This window comes from Zootoca vivipara, chromosome 2, assembly GCF_965207765.1.
Source record: "Zootoca vivipara chromosome 2, rZooViv2.hap1.1, whole genome shotgun sequence".
NCBI classification, from domain to species: Eukaryota; Metazoa; Chordata; class Lepidosauria; order Squamata; family Lacertidae; genus Zootoca; species Zootoca vivipara.
In genome coordinates this window covers 82,133,333-82,147,387 of record NC_142584.1, presented here as the reverse complement: position 1 = coordinate 82,147,387, position 14,055 = coordinate 82,133,333, and positions in this window count along the sequence as shown.

The following is a 14,055-nucleotide window of genomic DNA, read 5'->3' as shown; positions in this document are numbered from 1 at the left end:
ATGAAAATGATTGACTATGCAGAGTTAGCAAAGTTGACCTGCGGGATCCAAAATCAGGGAGAGACAAAGTTCCAAAAGGAATGGAGTAAATTCTTGGACTATATGGAGAATAACTGTAGAAGTTTAAAGACACTCGCAGGACTGAAATAAATCCTACGAATTGGTTTTAATTAGATGGACTAAAAGGAACTGCGAGATAAGAGTGGGAAAGAAAACCGAATGATGGGAGGGAGGGAAGTCAAAGCTCGGCAGAGCAAAATGAACTAAAATAGGTGAATAGAAGATAAAATGCAAAATTTTTGTTTGTTGTTTATTGTTGTTGTTGTTGTTTGGTGTTGTTTATTTGGAAATTTAATAAAATTTATCTTTTAAAAAAAGAAAAGAAAATCTACTGCGCAAAGGTGCAATTTACAGTTGTTGCTCTACTCACTTTTGCCTCTGACTTCACCTACCACCAGTATGTGGCCCTCAGAAGGTTGTCCAGAATGGACTGTGGCCCTCAGGCAGGAGTAGGTTCCTCACTCCAGCTCCCCCAAAATGAAGGCATTTACACCTTCCATGAAGTCTTGAGTGACCCACTAGAGAGCAAGATATGAGAAGCAGGGCAAGAGCGAGGGGACTGTGGGTGCTGTGTTTTCACAGTGCTTGAATTTCACACACAGCTTCAGATTGTCACACACACACCCACACACCCACACACACACACTTGATGGTGTGCAATTTTAGGTTAACATTCACACAGCAAATTCATGTCAAATTGGCAGTTAGTTGATGAACGGTGTAGGACACCTTGTACTTCATAGAAAGTGTTGACACATATATATATATATATATAAATATAAATATATATATAAATATAAATATAAATATATATATATATATATATATATATATATATATATATATATATATATTACACCTGATCAAAATATCTGAGCAAACAGGACAACAGGACAGTTCTCACCATTTGGCAAAAACCATATTTGGACATTTCTCCTCGTTGTTTGAAGGGGTAGAACAGATCTGCGCTTGCTGGCCCCTCTCACCCTGTCACGGCCCTTCTGCTGGGCCCTACATGTTGGTCGGAGAACATCTGAAGTGGGGCTCCTGCTCTTTGCATGTAGAGTCTCTGTGTGATTTTGAAGCTTACATAATTAAACAGGGTTCTAAATCACCTCAGGAGCCTACACATCTATAGAGGAGGCTCCCTGGTTTGGATTTCTCCTCCCTTGTGCATGGAGAGCAGCATAGCTGCCAAGTTTTCCCTTTTCTCACGAGGAAGCCTATTCAGCATAAGGGAAAATCCCTTAAAAAAGGGATAACTTGGCAGCTATGGAGAGCAGTGGGGCCTGGCAATGGAGGCATTAATGTAGGTGAAAAACCAGTAAATGCAACCCCACTCTTTCCCTCATGCGATTCTAATCACGTAAGGGAGACAACTTCAGCAGGCCGCAATCTTACAGATAACTGTCTCCCTATGAAATTATGCACACGTCATGCTAAGTTACTGCCTTGAAAGGACATCCTGAGGGCAGGACGCCTGGTATCCTGGTTCCTATTCCTGTTTGATTTGATGGGTTGGCAGAGTTGTCCATAGGCAGCTTGAGAGACGGGGCTTTCTGAGCTACCTCGCACCCTAACAAAAGAGATTTGTTCGGAGAGTGCTATTTGTCTCATGTTACTGAAATGGGTTACAAGGGGTGGGAGGCACAATAGCTTTGTCCGGAATCATTTACTCCAAATGCTAACACAGCATGCTCTTTGAAAAAGCAACAAAACCTTCTTCAGTTGGTACATAAAGCCTGCTAATTTACAGCATTAGTTTTGCCGGCTAGTTCTGTTTCTTTAATTAGGAATTTTAATTAGTACATGCTGCGTATTAAGATGTCGGAGCTGTTACTGGCAGTTCAGCATGCAGAAGGATCATCTGTCTCTCCAGGGCGACTGCATGGCAGGGATTAGCTGGGCACCCTTCTACCTGCGGGTGTCTTTCCCTCCCTCTGCCAGATCATCAGCAGCGTTACTCTGAATAATGCACACGTGCCTAATCAGCTCTTGCGGGTTTCAGGTTGGAAACAGTAGGGTCCTTTTATTTTCTGTTTCAGGGTAATAATAATATAAAAAATAGAGCAAGGGTTAACACACATAGAATTGACATTGTGTATAAACAGTTGTGATTGTGCATGTTCATATAAAGTTATGGAGATTGTGCACATATTGAATACAAGGAATTTGTACATTGCCCAGTCTATAGCCTATGCATCCTATGTACAGGATATACATATGCACATATACGTGCCTGTCTGTCTGACTGTAAATACAATAATATATTCTAAAGCAGGGATTCCCAAACTTGAGTCTCCAGCTGTTGTTGGACTACAACTCCCATCATACCTAGTTGACAAGACCATAGAATCATAGAGTTGGAAGAGACAACAAGGGTCATCCAGTCCAACCCCCTGCCAAACAGGAAACACCATCAAAGCATTCTTGACATATGCCTGTCAAGCCTCTGCTTAAAGACCTCCAAAGAAGGAGACTCCACCACACTCCGTGGTAGCAAATTCCACTGCCGGAATCCCTGACCAGTGATCAGGGATGATGGGAACTGTAGTCCAAAAACAGCTGGAGACCCAAGTTTGGGAAACGCTGTCCTAAAGACACCACAGTCTCTGTTGACCTTCGTTGACCAATCATTTTGTCAGCACTGGAACCGCTGGAGCCTCTCACTGCTTGGAGACTGGGGTGCATACAACAATACAGTAGTTTAGCTCATGGGTAGGCAAACTAAGGCCCAGGGACCAGATCCGGCCCAATCGCTTTCTAAATCCAGCCCGTGGACGGTCCGGGAATCGGTGTGTTATTACATGAGTAGAATGTGTCCTTTTATTTAAAATGCATCTCTGAGTTATTTGTGGGGTATAGGAATTCGTTCATTTTTTTCCTTCAAAATATTGTCCGGCCCCACACAAGGTCTGAGGGACAGTGGGCCAGCCCCCAGCTGAAAAAGTTTGCTGACCCCTGGTTTAGCTGCTCTGAGAGTCTTTGGGGTTTAAAGTGCTGGTTATCATCATTTAAACCAGGCATCCTCAAACTGCAGCCCTCCAGATGTTTTGGCCTACAACTCCCATGATCCCTAGCTAACAGGACCAGTGGTCGGGGAAGATGGGAATTGTAGTCCAAAACATCTGGAGGGCCGAAGTTTGGGGGTGCCTGATTTAAACCCTAACATAACCAGACCTAAAATTATCAGACTTGTGGGCGTGCAAAATTGGGCCTTTTTCAGTGGTACCCCATAAACTGTGGAACTTCCGGCAGAAAGTTGACAGCTATGATTAGGCTGGCTCCATCTCCTGGATCCTTTCAGAAGGCTCTCAAAACCTTCCTCTTCACTTCGGCTTTAATGGAGGGTTTCCTGGATCTTTCCTGTGAATTGTGGCTTATTATTTAATGGTAGTGTATCTTTGTATTGTGCACTTTTATATTGCTAGGTGGAGCTGCTACTTATTGGTGCATGCAAGCTGCTTTATGAAGGAAGTTCCTGAAAAAAGCTGGGTATTTAAACATATAAAATAACTGGAACAATAGTCTTGGGGAACTGGAATAGAAGGAAACTCTAGACATAGCAGGCTGAGGTCAAATCTGTGCATTCCCTATTATTTATTTTATTTATTTGAAATAGTTACTTGTAGAGAAGAAGTCGAGATATTGGTATATGATGAGGATATTTATTTATTTATGGTAAGGAAAAATGCAATATTTAGAAATCCACTCCAGATTTTTCTAGCTGCAGGCTTAGAATATCAGAATCTGGAGGAGCTCCCTCCCAAGTTTTGCTTGGTCTCTGTCTCCACAAACAAGAATTAACTTCAGCAGGCATGGAAGTCTGTGCTAGGCCCCGCGATGAATGCTTGTTGATTAATCAGGTTAATAACTCCAGCTGTTTTAGTAAAACCATACTCTGCTCAGATCACTTGCCTGAGTCTGGAACATTTATTTAAAACATTTCTTAATATCTACATCCCACCCCCCACTCCACCATAGAGCAGGGGGAGAGGAGCTGTTTTGCTTCCCCAGCCTCAAGCCCCCTACATTTTCAGTAATGTTCAACATGTAAGACACATTTGTATGCACAGGAGTCAAATTGCGCAGCTTATTGAATGTGTAAAAATTCCCATGGGGTAGCCATGTTAGGCTGTAGCCGCTAGGTCACTGGCACCTTAAAGACGTTAGAAATTTATTATAGCACAAGCTTGTGTAGACTCAAAAGCGACATCTTGATGGAGAAGATTGTAAGGTGGGCAACTGAATGGTAATAGGATGCAAAAACTATAGTCATAGAATCATGAAATTGTAGAGTTGGAAGGGACCCTGAGGGCCATATTGTTATGTATTAGTGTATATAGTTTTCCCTCAGGTCCTTGACAGTTGTTTTAGGAGGGAACTTTAGGAGGGAACTTTGAATTATGTTTGATACATTGTTTGAGCCAGCCTCTATAAAAGCAGGCCGGCTCGGCAATGCAGTTCAGTTCTGTTCTGGCTTCCGAATAAAGAGCTTCTTGAAGAACCGCTGTGTTGTCTACCCACTATTTAATACATATAGTCCAACCTCCTGCAATGCAGGAATCTCAACTAAAGCACCCATGGCAGATGGATGTTAATTAGAGCTTTTGTTGTTGTTGAATAGGCACCTGGGCTTGAGCATTTCTTCCACATTGTGTTAATATTTTAAATGCCAGTCGACCTATTGCTGTATGTTCTGTATATAATCTCACCTCAAGGTCATGTGATACCCAAATAATCCCAGCAGAACGTTCTACGTAGGCCCTGGAAAATGGCCATTAGTTCTGCTTACTGCCCTTGTTCAGATTTATATAGATAGATTATGAATCCCAAAGAGCTGGAAAATGTATAGTTCCAGTTATGCAAGCAGGAATTAGCCTCACTGTATTTTACACGTAAACTAACAAATGAGGGGAGAATCTGAGCAGCCTCTGGGGACCGGGGTTTGTTTGCCACTGGGCTACTCTATCTCCAACTGGCATCGGCAGAAACCTGAGTGCGCCATTAATGCTCTGCAGCCTCTATTTGCTGAGGCACTTTGTGAACAGAGCCAGCTTGTTCTGCAGACTGACGTCCCTTTATCTTCTCTGTCCGACCATCCCCTCCCCCTTTCGCAATGGGGCAAATGATGACACTGGAAAATAAAAGCCTTGAAACTTGGGCTCCTGATAGGTATCCTGCACCTGTTGCGCTGGTGACGAAAGGGTCTGTGGGCTCGCTTGGTACTAGAGGAGTGTGCAAATACATGCCGAGGGCCTAGCGAAAGGGCCTGCGATTACTGAGGGAAAACAGGTTTCTTCAGTGGCGACTGCTAACAAACTCCTGCAGGAAAAACAACAAAGAGCCTTGTGCCGCCTTAAAAAACTAACAAATGTATTATGGCACCTGCTTTTGTGGACTTGAGCCCACTTTGTCGGCTGCCTGTAGTGAAATCTTGCCTGGCAGATACAGAAAGGAGAAAATTGTAAGGTATATGAATGGCAACAAAATGCAAAAATAAAAAAATGACAATCAGTGGGAGGAATTCACCACCACGTGCTTCTGATTGTTCTGTCAGTACAAGCATTTCTGCTTGCCAGATGGAACAGAGACCCCCCCCCTTCTCCCCCTGTGCACAGGTCTGGGGGGTTCCACTGATCCTCCGGTGTGGATTAGGGGGAGGAGAGGGGGGAAGCCCCCATTGTGCTTTTGGTTTTCAGTCCTCCAGTACCAATGAAGTTAAGCCAGATCCTCCTCTTCCTTTCTGATCATGGTAACAGATCCGGAAGCTTATTACCATTCCTCATTTTTCCCTGTCATTAACATTTGTTCTTAATGCATGCCACCGCTTTAGCTTTTTGAAGCAGCTATTTTGAACATGAAGTTGTACAGTCCTGATACTGCGATGCCTATGAGAAACTTAATCTGAGAGGAGTCTAGTACAGTATTACACCTTGCTCTGCTCTATGTGCTTTGCCCTCTTCCCCTTCACGTTAAGGTGCTTTCAAGCAAATGACAACCGCCAATGAAAACTTAAAGGATACTTGGTTTATTAGACCCATGCTGTGCTTGCTATCAAAATTGCTTCTGTGTAGTTTGGGCTCCATGCAACTGCTATATCACACAACAGCTGCAGATCACCTGACTTGCTATCTGAATTTGGTCAGATGCCATTACTGTATCAGTGGCCTCCAAGAAGGCAAGCCACACCAACAGGACGAATCCAAGTGGTTAGTCCATTTCGTATAGTATGGCAGGTGTGGGGTGGCCCTGTTGTGCAGGCACAGGCTTTGGTGGGAATCTCACCATTACCATATTATATGGGGAAGTCCAGAGAGGCATGTCTGGGACACTCCAGAAAGTTCTGGGGAGACTCAACTTCTTATTTGATTCCCATGGCTAAGTTATAGCTTTATGGTGCACTCACGAGCATTGCTGGTTATGTCTGAGCCTGCATGGATACAGGTGAAACTCGGAAGATTAGAATATCATCAAAAAGTGCATTTATTTCAGTAATGCAACTTATTATTTTTTATTTTAATTTTTACAAATGCTTTCTTTTGGAAATTCCACAGTAATAAAACAAATAGTTACAATAATAAAAAATAAACATTGCTATTGCATTTCATTAATTACATTCCATTTATAATTGACCCGCCTAACAAGAAATAATTACAATTACAACAAATTAAGGCTTGACATATCTTGCTTTGCATGTCATGCATCTATCTCATGTATTGGTTTCACCTTTTAAGTTGCATTACTGAAATAAATGCACATTTCAACGATAGTCTACTTTTCCGAGTTTCACCTGTATTTATGATATTAACTGCATGGCTTTCATACATACTAAGCATTATATAGTAAACTCCGTCAAGCCCAATGAAGTACACCTTAAGATAAGATAAATTTGTATGTTTTAATACGAGAATGCTTAGGATTCTGTGAACTTGGGGAGATTTTATTCGGAGATCAGTTTAGCTGAAAAGACAAAGGTCACGATCAAGAGGCATGAACCTTCTATGCATATCATTTTACATGTTGAGACTCCTTCAGACCTTATGAAGAATGTGTGGAGGTCAGGCGCATGCAGTCCTGCTCCCCGCACACATCCATTTAATGCCTGAAAAGGGCTACGGTTTTGGAAATTGACATGGAAGGATAGAAGGGGTCTTCTTGGCCTTGTAAGATCCTTCTGGCTAATGCAATAATTTCCTATTCTTTCTGCCGGCCTCCTGCCTTTCCCTCCTTGTTCTGTGCAGAGCCTTGGTTACCTCCTGGCTTGTGTCTTTAGAGGTGTCTATGCAGTGAAAGTCCAATGATGGGAACATTAGAAAGGATTTGGCAGCCCAGCAATCCCTTTAGTTCAAAATTCTCTGGCATGCTTATTGCACATTGCCTGCCAGGTAAGTGGATCATCTGTCCTTTTTTGGCCTAAGCCGCTTCTGTTACTTTGTGTGGTTGTCATTCTTAAGCTATGAAAAATAGCATGAACTATTCCACAATGGAATTTTCATTGTCCCATTTCCAAGGCCTGTTGGGAGTTTCTCCTGAATCGTTATATTCATCACCTATCATTTCCAGGCTGAATTCTCCTTGTCCACCCCCACCGCTGCAGGTCTCCAGTCTCCATCCACTCATCCTCCTCTCGTCAGTTTGCGAATGTAGCTCTTGTGGCAGCAGCAAATAAAAACAGAGTAAAAGTGGTTTAGGACTATGATTCTTCCTCATCTCCCATCTATCTATTTATCTTCTGGTAGTGAGTGACGTGAACATAAGCATTCAGCAAAGGCCTGACATACACAGTTCAAACATTCTGTCATTATCTGGACATAAATATCCCATTGAAAAATAAACACCTGGCATGCACACACTTATATAGAATTTTACTGCTTTCACATCTGTGTGGTATATTTTTCCAAAATGCTGCAGTTTAGTTCTTCTTTTATTCCTTTCCTCATCTATAAAACCTGGAGTGCTACTCCCAAAGTGTATGGTAAATTCTTGGCTTAACAATGATCCGGGTGCCTATATATGTGTGCTTTTTCATCTACTTGGCCGCTGATCACCTCTTTCTGAAAACCCTAAAAATGCTATTATTAAGATTCTCTGCCGTACCTAGAGATGCCAGGGACTGAACGTGGGACCTTCTGCATGCAAAGTGAGCAATGGCCGTTCTTGCAAACATTGCACACAGATCAAAGCCAAGGGGCATGTGCAGAGGTCCAGCTTAAACCAAGCCTCTCTGTAATACCCATAACATCTAGTTGCATCGTCAATAATTAGTGGGAAAGCACAGTTGTTGTTGTTTAGTCTTTTAGTCATGTCTGACTCTTCGTGACCCCATGGACCAGAGCATGCCAGGCACTCCTGTCTTCCACTGCCTCCAGCAGCTTGGTCAAACTCATGTTGGTAGCTTCAAGAACACTGTCCAACCATCTCATCCTCTGCCGTCCCCTTCTCCTAGTGCCCTCCATCTTTCCCAGCATCAGGGTCTTTTCCAGGGAGTCTTCTCTGGAGGCACAGTACACACATGTAATGCTGCCTGCCTTCTCTGTGAGGTCTACGCCATGCTGTCTGCAAAGCCATTTCTGAGGAGAAGGAAAAAACCTGTGGAAAGCAAATGATTGGCAGTAGCCCTTTAGATTTCTGTTGTTAATGCACCAGTAATAAGATAAGCCTTATCTTTAAATGTTCATGGAATCGAGACTTTGATGGAAACAGGCTTTTGGGTTAATATATTTTTGATAGATAAAGCAGAATAAAATGGAGAGAGCAGGAAAGCTTACTGTATCTGGGGAAATGCACAATTTTATTTTATTTTTTTAAAAAACACCAAACCCTCTCTACCCAGTGTGGTGTGTGGTTAATATATGTATATAAATTGTTTGCTTCTCTGTGCATTTCCAGTGTCTGTGCCTTGTAATGAGTGGCAGTCATCCAAGATAAAATCTCTCTCCCTTTGCCATTGAAGATGACAAATGCCACCATCTGTTGCACTGCTGCTGCTGAAGTCCAGTGAGGGCTGGGGTTTCCACCAATTGTTTGTAGTCAGGAGGGAGAGGGTGTGTGCAGTGGACGCTTGGATTTCTCAACTGTTCACTTTGCATTTCTCAAGTGTTCGTTTAGCATGGAAGGGACCTGATGCCACTAGAACGCCAGCCCACCATCTGATCTATTTAGCATACCAGCCAAAACCTAGTTACAAGGTGTCCAATATAATAGCCCCACCTTTCAGCAGCAGCCAGAATTGGAATCATAGAATCGTATTGGAAGGGACCCCAGGTGTCATTGAGTCCAACCCCTTGCAATGGAGGAACCTCAGCTAAAGCATACAAGACAGATGGCCTTCCAACCTCTATTTAGATACCTCCAAGGAAGGAGAGTCCACCACCTCCTGAGGGAGTCCATTCCACTGTCAAACAGCTCTTACTGTCAGAAAGTTTTTTCCTGATGTTTAGTCAGAATCTCCTTTCTTGTAGCTTGAAGCCATTGGTTTGAATTATCCAAAATGTATAGAACGAGTAATAGAATGTGCTGGAAATGTAAGGAGAAGGAAGGAGACTTTTATCATATGTGGTGGAAATGCGATAAAATTAAAGAATTTTGGGAAATGATATATAATGAATTGAAGAAGATTTTTAAATATACTTTTCCCAAAAAACCTGAAGCATTCTTGTTAGGAATGATAGATCAAGAGATTACTAAAGAGGATAATATATTATTTTTGTATGCGACAACCGCGGCTAGGACATTATTAGCCCAAAAAGGGAAGACCCAGGACTTACCGACGATTGGAGAGTGGCAGACAAAAATGATGGACTATGCACAATTAGCGAGACTGACTAGCAGGATCCGGAACCAAGGGGAAACAAGGTTCCTAAGAGACTGGAGTAAATTTGTGGATTATATGGAAAAGAACTGTAGAAGTTTAAAAACACTTGCAGGACTGAAATAAATCCTACGAATTGACTTTAAAGGGAAGATACAAAGGAACTGTGGGATAAGAATTGATTAGAAAACCTATTGGGGGGAGGGAGGGAAGTCAAGCTCGGCGGAGCATTGTTAATAGAAGATTGTGAGAAGGGTAAAAAGAGTAATGTGTGGTATTGTATTGAATGTTTTGAATGTTTGTTTGTTTTTGTTTAATGTCTTTAAATGTGTTTTAATTGGAAAATTTAATAAATTGTTATTAAAAAAAGAGAAGCCATTGGTTTGAGTCCTACCCTCCAGAGCAAGAGAAAACAAGCTTGCTCCGTCTTCCATATGATAGCCCTTGAGATATTTGAAGATAGCCAGATTCTCCTGAGGAACTAGCCTATTTCATGCCAGGGACGCTCTGTAGTGCCTGCTTAGTGAGATGGGCAATGCTCTGGGCAGGACTTTATGGGAGAGTGACGAGTGTTAGTCTCGAGGCTCAAGAATTAATTGCCCTTGTTAAGGCTCTTCATTCCTCAGCAGGAAGGCAGAGCCTAGGAGGAGTTTGATCTGACATGGATCTGGGGACTCAGTTGCTGGTGGGACTCCACTGGAACAAGTCATGATCTGTCCAGGGTTCTGAAGCATCCATCTCTGACTACTCTTCTCCTATCCTATTAAGAGTTCTAGTGGTTGTTGTTGTTGCTGCTGCTGCTGCTGCTGTTTTTTAAAAAAATAGATACACACTCCATCTCTGTTTGCTTCCCACTTGGACATTACTCCAGTGACTGTTGGATCTGCTTCTTCTAAGGCTCTCCATTGGCAGGGTTTTTATTATTATTACTAAAAGATGTGATTGGTTTGCAAAGGTTGTTTGTTATAGGAGACAAATGTTCATGTAATAGGATGTGGAAATTGTACAGTGCAAATCTTGGATGTGCACTTAGGTGAAATGTAGGTGAAATTCATAATCATGATTTTGACTCTTGCAGCAGTAAAGACAATGCTAGGCATTGGTCTTAGCTATTGCAAGGTTTGGGGAGGGAAACCCCAAACCAAATTCTGGAAGTTCACCCAAAGCAGAATACATTATTTTGCATGAGGGATTCAGTCACATACTGTACTGGCAAATTGAGGTTTGTACCATTACAGTGGATTAAAGCATTCTGGTGCAACAAACCCGCTTCAAACAACCCCTGACTTTTGTAGCAAGGAATGTGATGGGAAAATGCACTAGAACATAAGGAATAGAGATGGATAGATGGATGGATGGATGGAAAGTTGTATAATATCCACACAAGCAAATCATGAGTGTTCAATAAACAGAGAACGTTGAATAACCTCCATGCAAGCTTTATGCAAACAAATCAGGATGAATACTCAGAAGGTCATCTTGAGTCATGGTTAAAATGTTTGATTTAATAAGCCAATGACCTCTCATTTTCCTGAACATGGTTTTTATCATCAGGAGCTTGGGGCACTTTTGTGTTAGCATTAGGTGCTCAGTCTTTGTTGAAAAATAGCACTATGGTAGGAGGGCAGTGCACAGCAACCAGGGCAGCTGAGGGGAACGCTTGCACAGCAGCTTCCTGACTTCCTCAGAACAGTGATGGAGAAAAGCAGCTAAGACCCTTTTAAGTAAACCACCTATTTCTGGATAACTGCTGGCATTGTAAGGGAAATAAACAACCTGCAAGGAAAAAATATATTAAGAACATGGTACAGCTGGGGAGGACATTTGTCACTTGTCATAATCCCAAGCACTGCCCAATAGCGATCCTGCCTCAGCTCACATTCATCACATTTTTCATTTCCCCTGAAACTGAACACTTCCTGTTGCACAAGAGTCAATCTAATTTTACTCATCAGTTATACTATTGATTCAAGGAGATGGATCTATCAGTTGCTTTACTGTTCTCTCTTACAAGTTAAATAATTCCAGGATTCAAGTTCATTCAGAATGGCAGAACATCAGAATCTGAGCTGATAACCCCATGCACCTACCTCAAAGTCCAGCAATCAGGGGTCTGGTCAATAAAACCGATGGTGTTTTTAGTTCTTTATTATTGGAACTTCTTATTTCTAACCTGTGACAACATGGGTGCTATCTAGTAGAGGGGCACGTTTGCATTGCTGTGGAGAACTTAGAACATACACTTCCCATTTCTCATGATTGTAACTAGTACTTAGATCTCTTTATGACTGAATTATGAATGTTGTACTCCTTTTTGCTAGTCTCTCTAGGCTGCAGGCACATGTTTCAAAATGGGTCTGTTTGAGGCCAGTTCATACATGCTTGCTCGTCATCAACTGTAGCATCAAGTGATGACTTGGAGTGTGTGAATGAGTCATTGTACGTCAAATAACATAAAAAAAGCTTTTGTAGCAACCTCCAAGCACAATGCTTTTTGTTGGAGTATGTTCACACACTCATCTTTGAGTAACCAACTGTTGCACTGGCATTCATCAACCAACCTGGCCATGGTTTCAAAGTATTCTGACTTCACCACCTCTAAGCCATTTTTCAGATTCATGTCTTGGAAACCTCCTATAATAAGAACATAAGTAAAGCCATGTTGGGTCAAACCAAAGGCCCATCTAGTTCAGCATCCTGTTCTCACAGTGGTCAACCAGATGCCTACGGGAAGTCTTCAGACAGGACAATAATAATCACCAACTTGGAGCTCTTTAAAAGAGAATTAGCCTTATTCTCCATGAATTTGTCTATCACTGGCTACTAGGCATGATTATTATATTCTGCCCCCTTTCTCTGAGGTAATCTGCCTCAGAAGACCAGCATGGAAACACTTCATCATGTTAAACCACTGCACAATGATATACCAAGAGATCTGCATCTCCCCTTGATCATATGCAGGACAAAGGATGTTGAGAAGGTGTGCATGATGGCACACCATCTCGTGCTACCAGTGTTCTGTTTTTAAAATGAGCCATGCAAATTTATATTGAAGACCTGTCTCTCTACCCACACTCCATCCTCCTCTCACTCTGTGTCAGGAAGTGACGAATACCCGGCAACTTTAGTTCTGTTATTGCACAGTGGCTGCTGGAAGGGAAGATGTGCTGCTGTTTGACCATTTGTCTGGGGACTAGAGGTAGTGATGCCAGGCAAGCAGGAAAATGGCCAAGTGCACCCCCCTGAAATAGGTTGTGTGGTTATTTCTTGGGGAAATAAAGCCATCTAGCGTGGTTTCCTTGATTTTATGCTGTGGGTGTTTGGGACATATGCTGAACCTCTGAAGCATGTGACATCCTAGCATTCCCCTTTCTGGTGCTGCCATTGCCTTTCTCTGCTGCCAGGCCCACTGGGCCTGGGAGCCCCACCCTTGACCTTGAAGACACAGGGCGCACCTGTCAGGATGCTTTTGGCAGCTGCGGCTGATTCCCAGGAAGGCAGTGAGACAGAGAAACAGCAAGCTTTTTCAGTTCTGTTTATTAATACAATTTACAGAGATGAATTCAAGATGCACCAATTCAATGCCTAACATTGCCCAGTGTGAAGCTTCACCCCGCTTCTCCACTACTTCCCTATTCATCTGACTCCTCCTCCTGCCTCTGGTGGTGACTGGTTTGTGACAGTTGCTTCTGAGCTCTCTGTTCTGCCATTCTCAGCGAATGCCTGGTTTTTAGGGAGGGTACGGGTTCTGGGATACTCTCCAGAGACAGTGTCTCATTCAGCTGGTGCTGAGGCTCTGCCTGCTAAATGCTATCCATTTCCTCCTCCTTCTCTCCCATTATTTCCCAACTTTTGCCCTCATCTCCCTCATAGCTGCCAAGTTATCCCTTTTTTTAAGGGATTTTCCCTTATGCTGAATAGGCTTCCTCGCGAGAAAAGGGAAAATTTGGCAGCTATGATCTCCCTCCCTCCCTGTGCCAAACCACTCCTGGAGGTCTATGCTATCTGCCCCTTCCTCCTCTCTAGGTGACGCCTGGGGTGGCGGTCTCCACCATTCTTCTTCATCTACCCAGTCCCTGACAGCACCACTTGGTTTAGGGGGCCTGAGTGAACAAGCCAACATGGGGCCGTCCTGCAGTTGTGCGTGTGTATGTGCAGGTTATGCGCAGCTGGATCAGGGA